The 15,567-nt window shown below is 45.9% G+C and overlaps 1 protein-coding gene and 1 pseudogene across 1 annotated transcript in view; one reads left to right on the forward strand and one right to left on the reverse strand.

Moving 5' to 3' along the window:
- LOC137533574 (meiotic recombination protein DMC1/LIM15 homolog) overlaps positions 1-15,567 on the forward strand; it is a 603,524-nt gene that overhangs the window by 54,703 nt on the left and 533,254 nt on the right. The gene's annotated exons all lie outside the window — the stretch shown is intronic.
- The window catches only part of LOC137532345 (uncharacterized), a 46,695-nt pseudogene continuing 31,301 nt past the window's right edge, over positions 174-15,567 (reverse strand).

Genomic DNA, 15,567 nt, shown 5'->3' on the forward strand with positions numbered 1-15,567 from the left:
CAGCCTGGATGCTGAAGGCGAACTCCTAAGAGGTAAGGGGTTTTCTAAAGAACTGACAGAGACTTTGTTACTGAGCAGGAAAATGGTTACGAGAAATCTATCTCAAGGCTTGGCGTGTATACAATAACTGGTGTAGGGAGAATGGTAAGAACAGAGATGAATCCTATTCTGCATTAGAGTTTTTCAGAATCAGAATCTTTTATTTCGCCAAGCACGACTGGGCCGTGCGCGGAATTGGGTTTGGCAAGTACAGGGCTAGGTGAGAACAAGCAGGACATAACGATACATATATGTAAGCAGACAGACAATATAGAGGGTACAGTTACAGCATTTGAACACATTTGAACACGTATATATGAAGTGTGCAGCCATGCGGTCAGGCTGGGTGCTACTAGACACCACTTGTCGTGGTAGGATGAGGAGGGATCTAAGAGTTCAGATAGTTCACGGCTGAGGGGAAGAAACTGTTCCTGTGTCTTGTGGTCCTGGTGTAGATGGATCGGAATCTCCGGCCTAGGGGGAGCTTACTAAAGAAGCGGAAACCTGGGTGGGACGGGTCATTAACGATTTTTTTTTTTTTTGAGCTCTGGAGCGCAGTCTAGAGTTGAAGATCTGGGCGAGAGAGGGGAGTGGTTTCCCGATGATTCTCTCCGCTGATCTGATGACCCTCTGCAGTTTGTGTCTGTCCCTGGCGGAGGATCCAGCATACCAGACCAGGATGGAGGAGCAAAGGACAGATTCAATTGTGGCAGTGTAGAAGCTCGTCAGAAGCTCGTGGGCCATACCGAACTTCTTTAGTTGGCGTAGGAAAAATAGCCTCTGCTGGGCTTTTTTCTGGGTTGAGGTAGTGTTGGTTTTCCACGTCAGGTCCTTAGAGATTGTCGTGCCAAGGAGGCGTGCACAGGGGACGTTCTCAACTACCGTGCCGTCAATGCTGATCGGGGGTGGGGTGGTGGCGCGTTTCCTAAAATCGACAATCATCTCAACCGTTTTTGTAGTGTTCAGGACCAGCCCGTTCTCCCTACACCAGTGGCAAATTCTGTCAATCTGGTGGCGATACTCCTGCTCATCATTTCCAGAGATGAGGCCAACGATGGTGGTGTTGTCAGCGAACTTGAGGACTTTGACGGAGTCTGCGGTGGACCTGCAATTGTTAGTGTATAGGGAGAATAGGAACGGCGACAGTACGCAACCTTGGGGGGCCCCTGTATTGGTGGTCCTTGGTTGGGAGATGATAGTGTCCAGCTTGACGGCTTGGGATCTATTACTTAGGAAGTCCGTGATCCAGAGGCAGAGGGTGGGGTGGACTCCGAGGGCAGCAAGATTTTCTTGAAGTATTAGGGGGCTGATGGTGTTAAACGCCGAGCTAAAGTCGAGTAGAAGGATCCTGGCGTATGAGTCAGGTCTGTCCAGGTGTTCATTTACAAGCTCCAGGCAGATATTTATGGCGTCGTCAGTAGACCTGTTTGCTCTATATGCAAACTGAAACGGGTCCAGCAGGGATTCGGTCGATTGCTTGAGGAAAGGCAAAACCAAGCTTTCAAAGGCTTTCATGATGACCGAGGTGAGAGCCACCGGCCTGAAATTGTTGAGGTCTGAGACGCCCTGTTTTTTGGGGACCGGGATGATTGTGGACCTCTTGAAGCAAGCAGGGACCCTGCCTTCCTGGATGGACTTGGTGAAGATGGATGAGAGAATGGGAGCAAGCTGCTGTGCGCAGGTTTTCAGACAGGCTGGTGACACTCCATCTGGGCCTGAGGCTTTCCTTGCATTAATCCTTGACAGGTGTTTCCTGACGTCATCCTCATACACCTCAAGGGGGGGTGGGCTTGGATGTGGGGGTTCTAAGTCAGAGGAGGTGGCCGTTTTTGCAGTCTGGCCTGAAAAAAAGGACTGAGTGTGAGTACCCTGAAAGTGTGAACCTCTGCTCTCAGTGTTTTTTTTTACAGAGAAAGTTAGCGGAGGATGAGTTTTTCATTCGTTTCTTCAGAGCTGTTCACAGAATTAAGCCGTGATCAGGACCCAGGTACCTCCCTGGGATTTGAATCTGGTTCTACAAGCCCTCATGGATGCACCTTTTGAACCATTAGAGGAGATATCAGAGAAATTATTGACTTTAAAGACTGCATTCTTGCTGGCCATCTCCTCGGCAAGGCGTGTGGGGGAGATTCAGGCCTTATCCATTGCTGAACCCTACTGTATAATTTCAGAGGACAGAATAACTCTAAAACCAGATGCAGCTTTTTTTGCCTAAAGTATGTTCTCATTTCCACAGGTCTCAAAAGATATATTTGCCATCATTTTGTAATGAGCCATCTAATGATAAAGAGAGACGGTTGCACTGTCTTGATGTTAGACGTTGTGTTATCAAATACCTGGAAGTTACCAAACCCTGGAGGAAATCTCAGACTTTGTTTGTTCTTTTTTTCAGGTATTAATAGAGGTAGTCAGGTTTCTAAGGCTACCATCACTAGATGGATTAGATAGGCTATCATTTTGGCATACCAGTCTCAGGGCAAGGAGGTGCCTAGGGTCATTAGAGCTCACTCGACTCGATCTGTTTCCGCCTCTTGGGCGGAGAGGGCTGGAGTTTCGATTGACCAAATTTGCAGGGCAGCTACTTGGTCTAGTAAGAATACTTTTGTAAAGCATTACAAACTGGATTTAGACTCTAAGATGGACTTGAGTTTCGGAAGGAGGGTTCTTCATGCTGTTATCCCGCCCCAAATCGCTAAGGATATCAAATCTAACCCAAAAAAGTTTTACAAGTACATTAACTCTAAAAAAAGAAAGGTTGACTGTATAGGACTCCTAAAGGATGAGGATGGGAACTCAATGGTGGATGACCAAGGTAAGGCAGAGTTATTAAATGCTTTCTTTGCTTCTGTCTTCACAAAAGAAACAGCACTGTTGCAAACTACAGAGGCAGAAGAGTCTCAATCTTCTAACTGTAATATTAAATACTTAACGCAGGAAGAAGTGAAGGCAAGACTAAATAAATTAAAAATGGACAGGGCACCTGGCCCGGATGGCATGCATCCTCGGGTCCTAAGGGAATTAAGTTTAGTTATAGATAAACCCCTTTATCTTATCTTTTGTGACTCTCTTGCAACTGGCAGAGTCCCAGTGGATTGGCGTACAGCCCACGTTTTCCCATTATTTAAGAAGGGCAAAAAATCTGATCCAGGAAATTATAGACCTGTAAGTTTAACATCAGTTGTATGCAAACTATTTGAGGGGTTACTAAGAGATACTATACATGACTTCATAGTAGAAAATAATCTTATTTCTCAGCATCAACATGGGTTTACTAAAGACAGGTCCTGTTTGACTAACATGCTCAGCTTTTATGAGGTAGTGAATGCTAATATGGATATTGGGAATGCTGTAGATGTGATATACCTGCAATTTGCAAAGGCCTTCGACACTGTTCCCCACAAAAGTCTGGTGCAAAAGTTGAGGATGCAAGGACTGGGGAAGAGTCTGTGTTCATGGATAGGGAACTGGCTAATGGACAGAAAACAGAGTTGTGGTCAATGGATCGTACTCAAAATGGGAGACTGTTAGCAGTGGGGTCCCACAGGGGTCTGTTCTGGGTCCAGTGCTCTTCAATTTATTTATTAATGACCTAGTAGATGCAGTAGTGAGCAATGTTGCTATTTTTGCAGATGATACAAAATTGTGCAGAATCATCAACTTTCAGGAAGATAGTGTCATATTGCAACAGGATCTGGATAGGATGGCTATATGGGCACATACATGGCAGATGAAATTCAATGTTGACAAATGTAAGGTCATGCATTTTGGACGTACTAATGGTCTAGCACCATACAAAATAAATGGGATACAGTTGGGGACATCAAACTTGGAGAAGGACTTAGGAGTACTCATTGACAACAAGTTAAATAATCTTACTCAATGCCAAGCAGCTGCAGCTAAAGCTAACAAAATTTTGGGATGCATTAAAAGGGAAATAAAAACTCGAGATGCTAACATAATATTGCCCCTGTTTAACTCTCTAGTAAGGCCACATCTGGAATATGGAATTCAGTTCTGGGCACCACATTACAAAAAAGATATTGCAGTTTTAGAGCAGGTGCAGAGACGAGCAACAAAATTGATGCGTGGGATGGAAGGTCTCACTTATCGAGAAAGGTTAGATAAACTGGGTTTATTTAGTCTAGAGAAAAGACGCCTTAGAGGGGATCTAATTACCATGTATAAATACATCAGAGGGCAATATAATACCTTGGCGGATGAGCTTTTTGTCCCTAGGCCTTCTCAAAGGACTAGAGGACATGATCTGCGCATGGAGGAAAAACGTTTTAACCATTTATTTAGGAAAGGGTTCTTTACAGTAAGAGTGATTAAGATGTGGAATGCATTGCCACAGGAAGTCGTTATGGCAAACTCTATACCTGCATTTAAAGGGGGCTTAGATGCTTTCCTTGCGTTGAAAGACATCCATGGCTACAATTACTAGGTAATGCCTAATGATGTTGATCCAGGGATTTTATCTGATTGCCATCTGGAGTCTGGAAGGAATTTTTCCCTTTAGGGGCTAATTGGACCATGCCTTGTAAGGTTTTTTCGCCTTCCTCTGGATCAACAGGGATATGTGAGGGAGCAGGCTGGTGTTGTACTTTATACTGGTTGAACTCGATGGACGTATGTCTTTTTTCAACCAAAATAACTATGTAACTATGTAACTAATTATATGTAATCTTTGATTCTCAGCTGGGTTGCTGTCCTGGAGACGACCCTGGGAAAGACACTAAGTTACTTACCGGTAACCTCTTTTCCAGGAGTCGGAAGGACAGCACCCTTACTTCCCGCCCTAAGTGGGTTATTTGTATTTATGAATAAACATTTTTGAAGCAGTATATATGGAATCTTTGTTATTTCTGAGGTATGTCTGTTGGGGGTGTATATAACATACCCTGCCTGTGATCATGGATTAACCTCTTCCTGTCCAATAGTAGGTGGAAGGGTAATCTCTCATCTGTGTTGCTGTCCTTCCGACTCCTGGAAAAGACGTTACCGGTAAGTAACTTAGTGTCTATCTTATCTTTTCTGACTCTTTCAACTGGCTGAGTCCCAGTGGATTGGCGTATAGCCCACGTTTTTCCATTATTTAAAGGGACACTTAAGTAAAAAAAAAAAAATGAGTTTTATTCATCTAGTGCTTCCAATAGCCCCCTGCAGCTGTCCAGTGCCCTCACTGTCTCCCTCCAATCCTCCTGGCCCCGCCAGCAGCCACTTCCTGTTTCGGTGACAGGAGCTGACAGGCTGGGGACGCGAGTGATTCTTCACGTTCCCAGACACATTAGCACCCTCTATGCTGCTATATGGTATATGATATATGCTATAGCAGCATAGATGACGCTATTGTGGCCAGGAACGCGAAGAATCACTCGCCTCCCCAGCCTGTCAGCTCCTGTCACCGAAACAGGAAGTGGCTGCCGGCTGGGCCAGGAGGATCGGAGGGAGATGGCGAGGGCACCGGACAGCTGCAGCGGGCTATTGGAAGCCCCAGGTGAGTAAAACTCATTTTTTTTGTTTGACTTAAGTGTCCCTTTAACTACTTCCCGACCGCCGTATAGACAAATGGCGGCCGGGAAGTGGACGCCGCAAGGACCGCCGTATTGACAAAATGCGGCGGTCCTTGTATGGGCATGGGCGGAGCGATCGCGTCATCCGTGATGCGATCCTCCGCCTGGCGCCGCTCACCCGCCGTAACATCCCGCCGGCCATACGGAAGCGCCGGCGGGATGTTAACCCGACGATCGCCGCATACAAAGTGTATAATACACTTTGTAATGTTTACAAAGTGTATTATACAGGCTGCCTCCTGCCCTGGTGGTCCCAGTGTCCGAGGGACCACCAGGGCAGGCTGCAGCCACCCTAGTCTGCACCAAGCACACTGATTCCCCCCCCCCCCCCCCCTGCCCCAGATCGCCCACAGCACCCATCAGACCCCTCCCTGCCCACCCCCCAGACCCCTGTTTGCACCCAATCACCCCCCTAATCACCCATCAATCACTCCCTGTCACTATCTGTCAACGCTATTTTTTGTTTTATCTCCCCCTCTTCCCCCTGCTCCCTCCTGATCACCCCCCCACCCCTCAGATTCTCCCCAGACCCCCCCCAGACTCCCCCCACCATGTACTGTATGCATCTATCCCCCCTGATCACCTGTCAATCACCCATCAATCACCCCCTATCACCACCTGTCACTTTTACCTATCAGATCAGACCCTAATCTGCCCCTTGCGGGCACCCAATCACCCGCCCACACGCTCAGATTGCCCTCAGACCCGACCCCCCCCCTTATCAATTCGCCAGTGCATTAATTACATCTGTCCTTCCCTGTAATAACCCACTGATCACCTGTCAATCACCTGCCAATCACCCATCAATCACCCCCTGTCACTGCCACCCATCAATCACCCCCTGTCACTGCCACCCATCAATCAGACCCTAACCTGCCCCTTGCGGGCAATCTGATCACCCCCTACCCCCACACCAATAGATCGCCCGCAGATCCGACATCAGATCACCACCCAAGCGCAGTGTTTACATCTATTCTCTCCTCTAAACACCCACTAATTACCCATCAATCACCCCCTATCACCACCTGTCACTGTTACCCATCAGATCAGACCCTAATCTGCCCCTTGCGGGCACCCAATCACCCGCCTACACGCTCAGATTGCCCTCAGACCCCCCCTTATCAATTCGCCAGTGCAATATTTACATCTGTTCTCCCCTGTAATAACCCACTGATTACCTGTCAATCACCCATCAATCACCCCCTGTCACTGCCACCCATCAATCACCCCCTGTCACTGCCACCCAGCAATCACCTGCTGTCACTGCCACCTATCAATCAGCCCCTAACCTGCCCCTTGCGGGCAATCTGATCACCCACCCACACCAATAGATCGCCCGCAGATCCGACGTCCGATCACCTCCCAAGTGCAGTGTTTACATCTGTTCTCTACCCTAAACACCCACTAATTACCCATCAATCACCCCCTGTCACTGCTACCTATCAGATTAGACCCCTATCTGCCCCTAGGGCACTCAATCACCCGCCCACACCCTCAGAATGCCCTCAGACCCCAGCCCTGATCACCTCGCCAGTGCATTGCTTGCATCTATTCCCCCCTCTAATCACACCTTGAGACACCCATCAATCACCTTCTGTCACCCCCTAGCACACCTACCCATCAGATCAGGCCCTAATTTGCCCCGTGTGGGCTCCTGATCACTCGGCCAAACCCTCAGATCCCCCTCAGACCCCCTTCCGATCACCTCCCCAGTGCATTGATTGCATCTATTTTCCCCTCTAACCACCCCCTGAGACACCCATCAATCACCTCCTGTCACCCCCCTAGCACTCCTCCTATCCATCAGATCAGGCCCAATACAACCTGTCATCTAAAAGGCCACCCTGCTTATGACCGGTTCCACAAAATTCGCCCCCTCATAGACCACCTGTCATCAAAATTTGCAGATGCTTATACCCCTGAACAGTCATTTTGAGACATTTGGTTTCCAGACTACTCATGGTTTTGGGCCCGTAAAATGCCAGGGCGGTATAGGAACCCCACAAGTGACCCCATTTTAGAAAAAAAAGACACCCCAAGGTATTCTGTTAGGTGTATGACGAGTTCATAGAAGATTTTTTTTTTTTTGTCAAAAGTTAGCGGAAATTGATTTTTATTGTTTTTTTTTCACAAAGTGTCATTTTTCACTAACTTGTGACAAAAAATAAAATCTTCTATGAACTCGCCATACACCTAACGGAATACCTTGGGGTGTCTTCTTTCTAAAATGGGGTCACTTGTGGGGTTCCTATACTGCCCTGGCATTTTAGGGGTCCTAAACCGCGAGGAGTAGTCTAGAAAACAAATGCCTCAAAATGACCTGTGAATAGGATGTTGGGCCCCTTAGCGCACCTAGGCTGCAAAAAAGTGTCACACATGTGGTACCGCCGTACTCAGGAAAAGTAGTATAATGTGTTTTGGGGTGTGTTTTTACACATACCCATGCTGGGTGGGAGAAATTTCTATGTAAATGGACAATTGTGTGTAAAAAAAAAAAAAAAAAAAAAAAAAAAAAAAAAATCAAACAATTGTCATTTACAGAGATATTTCTCCCACTTAGCATGGGTATGTGTAAAAATACACCCCAAAACACATTATACTACTTCTCCTGAGTACGGCGGTACCACATGTGTGGCACTTTTTTACACCCTAAGTACGCTAAGGGGCCCAAAGTCCAATGAGTACCTTTAGGATTTCACATGTCATTTTGCGACATTTGGTTTCAAGACTACTCCTCACGGTTTAGGGCCCCTAAAATGCCAGGGCAGTATAGGAACCCCACAAATGACCCCATTCTAGAAAGAAGACACCCAAAGGCATTCCGTTAGGAGTATGGTGAGTTCATAGAAGATTTTATTTTTTGTCACAAGTTAGCGGAAAATGACACTTTGTGAAAAAAAAACAATTAAAATCAATTTCCGCTAACTTGTGGCAAAAAAAAAAATCTTCTATGAACTCACCATACTCCTAACGGAATACCTTGGGGTGTCTTCTTTGTAAAATGGGGTCATTAGTGGGGTTCCTATACTGCCCTGGCATTTTAGGGGCCCTAAACTGTGAGGAGTAGTCTTGAAACATAAATGACCTGTGAAATCCTAAAGGTACTCATTGGACTTTGGGCCCTTTAGCGCAGTTAGGGTGCAAAAAAGTGCCACAAATGTGGTATTGCCGTACTCGGGAGAAGTAGTATAATGTGTTTTGGGGTGTATTTTTACACATACCCATGCTGGGTGGGAGAAATACTTCTGTAAATGACAATCTTTTGATTTTTTTTTTACACACAATTGTCCATTTACAGAGTTATTTCTCCCACCCAGCATGGGTATGTGTAAAAATACACCCCAAAACACATTGTACTACTTCTCCCGAGTATACCACATGTGTGGCACTTTTTTTTGCACCCTAACTGCGCTAAAGGGCCCAAAGTCCAATGAGTACCTTTAGGATTTCACAGGTCATTTTGCAGAATTTGATTTCCAGACTAATCCTCATGGTTTAGGGCCCCTAAAATGCCAGGGCAGTATAGGAACCCCACAAATGACCCCATTTTAGAAAGAAGACACCCAAAGGTATTCCGTTAGGAGTATGGTGAGTTCATAGAAGTTTTTATTTTTTTGTCACAAGTTAGCGGAAATTGATTTTAATTGTTTTTTTTCACAAAGTGTCATGTTCCGCTAACTTGTGACAAAAAATAAAATCTTCTATGAACTCACCATACTCCTAACGGAATACCTTGGGGTGTCTTCTTTCTAAAATGGGGTCATTTGTGGGGTTCCTATACTGCCCTGGCATTTTAGGGGCCCTAAACCATGAGGAGTAGTCTTGAAACCAAATGTCGCAAAATGACCTGTGAAATCCTAAAGATACTCATTGGACTTTGGGCCCTTTAGCGCAGTTAGGGTGCAAAAAAGTGCCACATGTGGTATCGCCGTACTCAGGAGAAGTAGTGTAATGTGTTTTGTGGTGTATTTTTACACATACCCATGCTGGGTGGGAGAAATAACTCTGTAAATGGACAATTGTGTGTAAAAAAAAAAATGAAAACGTAAATGTAAAAATACACCCCAAAACACATTATAGTACTTCTACTGAGTATGGCAATACCACATGTGTGGCACTTTTTTGCAGCCTAACTGCGCTAAGGGGTCCAAAGTCCAATGAGCACCTTTAGGCTTTACAGGGGTGCTTACAATTTAGCACCCCCCAAAATGCCAGGACAGTGAACACACCCCACAAATGACCCCATTTTGGAAAGTAGACACTTCAAGGTACCGTATATACTCGCAAGCAAGCCGACCCGCATGTAAGCCGACCCCCCCACTTTTACCCCCAAAAAAGGGAAAAAATGATTGACCCTCATGTAAGCCGGGGGTAGGAAACGCTGGCCGCGTGATCCCCCCAGTATGTCCCAGTATAGCTAGTATAGTGCCCAGTATAGGTAGGTAGTGCTCAGTATAGCTAGTAAAATGCCCCAGTATAGCTAGTATAGTGCTCAGTATAGCTAGTATAGTGCTCAGTATAGCTAGTATAGTGCTCAGTATAGCTAGTATAATGCTCAGTATAGCTAGTATAGTGCTCAGTATAGCCAGTATAGTGCTCAGTATAGCCAGTATAGTGCTCAGTATAGCCAGTATAGTGCTCAGTATAGCCAGTATAGTGCTCAGTATAGCCAGTATAGTGCTCAGTATAGCTAGTATAGTGCTCAGTATAGCTAGTATAGTGCTCAGTATAGCTAGTATAGTGCCCCAGTTTAGCTAGTATAGTGCCCCATTATAGCTAGTATAGTGCCCCATTATAGCTAGTATAGTGCCCCATTATAGCTAGTATAGTGCCCCATTATAGCTAGTATAGTGCCCCATTATAGCTAGTATAGTGCCCTATATAGCTAGCATAGTGCCCCATATAGCTAGCATAGTGCCCCAGTATGGGTGGGTGGGTAGGTGCTGTCCCTCCCCGCGGCTGCCGCTGCTATTACCTTAAGCGGCGCCGCTTCCTCTATCCCCGTCCTCCTCCGGTAAGTAACTCATTCACAGCAGCGCGCCTCTCGCTGCTGTGATGACGAGGAAACCATAGAGAGCGGCTTCCTGTAGCGGCGATGCCGTTACTATGGGAACCGCTCTCTATGGTTTCCTGCGTCATCACAGCAGCGGGGGGCGCGCTGCTGTGAATGAGTTACTTACCGGAGGAGGACGGGGATAGAGGAAGCGGCGCCGCTTAAGGTAATAGCAGCGGCAGCCGCGGGGGGAGCGGGGAGGGACAGCACCTATCCACCCATGACTCGCAAGCAAGCCGACCCCCCAACTTTTGGCCCACTTTTGGGGGGTCAAAAATTCGGCTTGCTTGCGAGTATATACGGTATTCAGAGAGGGGCATGGTGAGTCCGTGGCAGATTTCATTTTTTTTTTGTCGCAAGTTAGCAGAAATTTTTTTTTTTTTTTTTTTTTTTCAGAAAGTGTCATTTTCCGCTTACTTGTGACAAAAAAATAATATCTTCTATGAACTCACTATGCCTCTCAGTGAATACTTTGGGATGTCTTCTTTCCAAAATGGGGTCATTTGGGGGGTATTTATACTATCCTGGAATTTTAGCCCCTCATGAAACATGACAGGGGGTCAGAAAAGTCATAGATGCTTGAAAATGGGAAAATTCACTTTTTGCACCATAGTTTGTAAACGCTATAACTTTTACCCAAACCAATAAATATACACTGAATGGGTTTTTTTTTTATCAAAAACATGTTTGTCCACATTTTTCGCGCTGCATGTATACAGAAATTTTACTTTATTTGAAAAATGTCAGCACAGAAAGTTAAAAAAATCATTTTTTTGCCAAAATTCATGTCTTTTTTGATGAATATAATAAAAAGTAAAAATCGCAGGAGCAATCAAATAGCACCAAAAGAAAGCTTTATCAGTGACAAGAAAAGGAGCCAAAATTCATTTAGGTGGTAGGTTGTATGAGCGAGCAATAAACCGTGAAAGCTGCAGTGGTCTGAATGGAAAAAAAGTGCCTGGTCCTTAAAGAGACTCCGTAACAAAAATTGCATCCTGTTTTTTATCATCCTACACGTTCCAAAAGCTATTCTAATGTGTTCTGGCTAACTGCAGCACTTTCTACTAACACAGTCTCTGTAATAAATCAATGTATCTTTCCCCTGTCAGACTTGTCGGCCTGTGTCTGGAAGGCTGCCAAGTTCTTCAGTGTTGTGGTTCTGCTATGAACTCCCCTTTATGCACACTGCCTGTGTGTTATTTAGGATTAGAGCAGCTTCTCTCTTCTCTCTCTTATCTTTTACAAGCTGGATAAATCGTCCTCTGAGCTGGCTGGGCTTTACAAACAAGGGCAAAGCTGTTTGCAGGAAGAAAAGAGCAGCCTGAAACTTCAGTGCATGGGGGAAAGAAACACACAAATTATCTCTTGAGATTCAAAAGGAAGGCTGTATACAGCCTGCTTGTGTATGGATGTATTTTCTATGTGTGGACATACTGTACATCAACCTACTTCCTGTTTTGGTGGCCATTTTGTTTGTTTACAAACAAACTTTTAAAAACTGTTTTTAACCACTTTTAATGCGTCGAGGAGCGGCGAAATTGTGACAGAGGGTAATAGATGTCCCCTAACGCACTGGTATGTTTACTTTTGAACGATTTTAACAATACAGATTCTCTTTAAGGGGTAGAAAGACTGTGGTCCTCAAGTGGTTAATCTCAGGGGGAGCTATCCTGGAGGATTCGTCGAAACACTGCTACCGGTAAGTAGCTCGGCCTTTTAGTTACATCAGTCCAAAATGAAGCTGGCTTGTCCAAATGTGCTTTAGCATACCTCAAGCGGCTCTGTTCATGCTGTGGGTGGAGAAAAGGGTTCCTCTGCATCACTCTCGCATACAGCATCTTCTTGTGTAAAGTGTGCCGAATGGTTGAACGATGCACAGTGACTCCATCTGCAGCATGATGATGTTGTAGGTCTTTGGTGCTGGTCTGTGGGTTGACTCTGACTGTTCTTATCATTCGTCGCTTCTGTCTATCCGAGATTTTTCTTGGTCTGCCACTTCGAGCCTTAACTTGAACTGAGCCTGTGGTCTTCCATTTCCTCAGTATGTTCCTAACTGTGGAAACAGACAGCTGAAATCTGAGACCGCTTTCTGTATCCTTCCCCTAAACCATGATGGTGAACAATCTTTGTCTTCAGGTCATTTGAGAGTTGTTTTGAGACCCCCATGTTGCTACTCTTCAGAGAAAATTAAAAGAGGAGGGAAACTTACAATTGACCCACCTTTAAATACTTTCTCATAATTGGATTTACCTGTGTATGTAGGTCAGGGGTCACTAAGCTTACAAAGCCAATTTGAGTTCCAATAATTAGTTCTTAAGGTTTTAGAACTAATAAAATGACAACCCGAAATGTATGCACCTGCCTAATTTTGTTTAACCACCCTGGCGTTACAATTATTGCGGCCATGCAGCCGCGGGTGCCTTTTTTTTTTTTTTTTTTTTAAAGGTTATTTTTTTAGTGTAGCTAGCCCTAGGCTAGGTACACTCTCCCCTCAAGTCCCCCAGCACTGGGTCCCCCCCCCCCCCCTGCTCGCCGCCGGCGATGTTTACATGGCCGAGACTTCCGGCATAGCTTCAGGTGTTGCTATGGCGTCGATCAGACATAACGTCTGACATCATGCGCAATTCCGATCGCCGCCATAGTGACCCCTGGATGCTATAGAGAGGCTGCGCCGGCACGGGCTCCAGGGGTGCAAAAACAGCTGCGATCCGGGGGATCAGAGCATGCCGGCAGCGATTGGAGGGGTGATGTAGGTATCCAAGTGCTAGCTACACCCCCTCCGAAAATGTGGTGCAGAAAGACCGTCCAGGGGCTGAGCAATCCACCGTGGCGGTAATGGACGAGCTGAGCTCGTGATTACCGCCAAGGTGGTTAAACAATTGTTGCACACTTTCTGTAGATCCAATAAACTTCATTTCACTTCTCAAATATCACTGTGTGTGTCTCCTATGTGATATATTTTTAGGACCATTGTAGTCCCTTACACACCCCAATGAGTTCTGGGTCACCATGAGCTTGCTGGTTAGTCTGTGCCTCTCGGATTTACAAGCCCTACTCCATAGAGCCAAATTAATCCATGCCATGCACTGATGAGGATCAAACAATCCGAAACAGTCTGTATGCATGTTGGATTATTATGGCTCTGTACATATTAACAAGCTGACACATCATTGCATTCCAGCGGTTCTGGAGGTGTGTTTAGCTTCTAAGGGTACAATGGTTAATTTGCATATATTCAGCAGTGGTGCCTGGGAGACATCTCGAGCTCACTCCAACCTGAATTATCGCAAATTCTTTCTGTTTTAGGAAAGCAAACTTTTGTTTTTCTATGTGATATATTTAACTGACATTTTTTTATCGTAATACCCAACGATTTATACAGGAAAATCATGGCGATTAACAAGGTCGCCCAAACTTTCGCATCCCACTGCATTTTTACATGTTAATTAGATCTCCACTAAGGCGTCTTTTCTCCAAACTAAATAAGTCCAGTTTATCTAACCATTCCTGGTAAATGAGACCTTCCAGCTCCTGATGTGGCCTTACAAAAGGGCTAAACCTGGGCAGTATTATGCAAGCATCCCTAGTTATTCCCCCCCCCCCTTTTAATGCATCCCAAAATGTTATTTGTTTCAGCAGTTACTCATTTTGAATATGATCCATTGACCACAACTGCTTTCTGTCAATTAGCCAGTCTCTTATCTATGTACACAGATTCTTCCCCAGGCCTTGCATCCTCTGCACCAGACTGTTGAGAGGCGAGCACTGTTAAACCAGCACAGAAGATTTGGGTGTAGCCAGTGCCACCATATGCCATAATAGGAATTACGGCTATAGCTGCGCTCAGTATGTACCGTATATACTCGCATATAAGCCGACCCCCCAACTTTTCCCTGAAAAAAACAGGGAAAAATGATTGACCCCCATATAAGCCGGGGGTAGGAAATGCTGGATTGGTGCAGCCCCCCAGTGTGTCCCAGTATAGTGCCCAGTATAGGTAGGTAGTGTCCAGTATAGCTAGTAAAGTGCCCAGTATAGCCAGTATAGTGCCCAGTATAGCCAGTATAGTGCCCAGTATAGCGCCCAGTATGGGTAGGTAGTGCCTCAGTTTAGCTAGTATAGTGCCCCAGTATGGCTAGTATAGTGCCCAGTTTAGCCAGTATAGTGCCCAGTTTAGCCAGTATAGTGCCCAGTTTAGCCAGTATAGTGCCCAGATTAGCCAGTATAGTGCCCAGTTTAGCCAGTATAGTGCCCCAGTATGGCTAGTAAAGTGCCCAGTTTAGCTAGTATAGTGCCCAGTTTAGCTAGTATAGTGCCCCAGTATGGCTAGTAAAGTGCCCAGTTTAGCCAGTATAGTGCCCAGTTTAGCTAGTATAGTGCCCCAGTATGGCTAGTAAAGTGCCCAGTTTAGCCAGTATAGTGCCCAGTTTAGCCAGTATAGTGCCCAGTTTAGCTAGTATAGTGCCCAGTTTAGCCAGTATAGTGCCCAGTTTAGCTAGTATAGTGCCCCAGTTTAGCCAGTATAGTGCCCAGTTTAGCCAGTATAGTGCCCAGTTTAGCCAGTATAGTGCCCAGTTTAGCTAGTATAGTGCCCAGTTTAGCCAGTATAGTGCCCAGCATAGGTAGGTAGTGCTCCCCCCCCCAGCTCCCCGCGGCCGCCGCTGCTATTACCTGCCTAGGCAGCGGCCGCTTCCTAATCCGCGTTCCCCTTCTGAAACTTTCTCATAGTGTATCACAGCAGCGCGCCCGGCGCTGCTGCTGTGACGATGCAGGGGGCAGAAAAGAGCGCGGCTCCTTATAGCGGCGATCTGTATCGCCGTTACCAAGGGAACCGCTCTTTCCTGCCCCCTGCATCGTCACAGCAGCAGCGCCGGGCGCGCTGCTGTGATACACTATGAGAAA

The sequence above is a fragment of the Hyperolius riggenbachi genome, chromosome 9 (genome assembly GCF_040937935.1).
Source record: "Hyperolius riggenbachi isolate aHypRig1 chromosome 9, aHypRig1.pri, whole genome shotgun sequence".
Classification (NCBI taxonomy): domain Eukaryota; kingdom Metazoa; phylum Chordata; class Amphibia; order Anura; family Hyperoliidae; genus Hyperolius; species Hyperolius riggenbachi.